This window comes from Palaemon carinicauda, chromosome 3, assembly GCF_036898095.1.
Source record: "Palaemon carinicauda isolate YSFRI2023 chromosome 3, ASM3689809v2, whole genome shotgun sequence".
NCBI classification, from domain to species: Eukaryota; Metazoa; Arthropoda; class Malacostraca; order Decapoda; family Palaemonidae; genus Palaemon; species Palaemon carinicauda.
The window spans coordinates 37,836,681-37,838,001 of NC_090727.1; positions in this window are offsets into that span (position 1 = coordinate 37,836,681).

Genomic DNA, 1,321 nt, shown 5'->3' on the forward strand with positions numbered 1-1,321 from the left:
GACCTTTAAATACCAAGAGAAAAACTAGGCTTTTATAATTCTAGCATCGTATTTGGGTAAATATAGATAAAAACAGATAATCTCTTAAAGAAAATACAGCCCTACTCTCTCTCTCTCTCTCTCTCTCTCTCTCTCTCTCTCTCTCTCTCTCATATCCACAGACCTTTGCTTAGACTTCCGTCTTTACCCAAGCACACACATTCATGCACACGCACAATTGTTTCATATTTACCTATAGGCAAAGAATCAACGGATAGTTGCATTTAAGAACAAAGGAATAGCAGACAAAGAGTTATCATGTATATGAGAGAGAGAGAGAGAGAGAGAGAGAGAGAGAGAGAGAGAGAGAGAGAGAGAGAATTAAATCCCATATATTCCGTATAATGCTAAAGCGTAGTGTCTTGTTAGTCTCACTTGTGCCAGATGTAAATGGAAAGTCTAATGTAGTATCAGTGTTATTAAGGGAAATAAAGGTATCAGGAGGAAATTTGGCAAAGCTGCTCATCTGTCACTCGAATCATTCAGTTTTTTATCTTTTTTAATAGATGTTAATATTTTTTTTCATAATGTGTCATCTATTGTTATTTCTATTACATAATTTACATAATGTTCATATTTATTATAAAATGCAAATTTTTAAAGATATTTTTAAATTTATAGACCTTTAAAGGTCTTAGAAAAGCTGAAACATTAGGAATCCTCTACGATAAAAAGCTGCTCCTTGTAACGGACCGTAGGTGTCAGTTGCAAGTTTCAATGTACTCCTTTGAAGTCAATTAATTAGGAGACATCATTATCCCCCGTCTCTAACCCTTTCCAAAGAAGCCCTTTTTCCTCTCACTGTGACCGGTTCTCCTCCTTCCCTTCCTTGAACTATCCCAACCCACCCTGCCACCCTGTGTCTCTCCTATCCTATCCAACCCTGCCGCTTCACTAGACTAACTGCAATAGAAATAATTATCGTTTCGGGTAATAATGCCCAAATTATTCAAATAATGGAGGAAATTACATAGAAAACAATGGCGTAGGCCTAGTTTTACGTATCAAATCCATTCACTTTATCCTAATCGCGCAGTAGACGTATTTGGTGTTCGGTTGTCTTCAATTCTAACTTCGACTCTGCATAAGTAGTTATCATATAAAAAGATAGGCGGTTTCAAGAATTGAATAGCCATATTCAAATCAAGTAACTTAGACATACACTAAAATAAAGCAAAAGTTACCAAAATAAAGCTATGATTTACAGATTTAAATCTAAATGTTAAAACGAAGCCGAAGTCAAATTAAATCGAACGATTCGACTCGGAGACGAGAACTTATC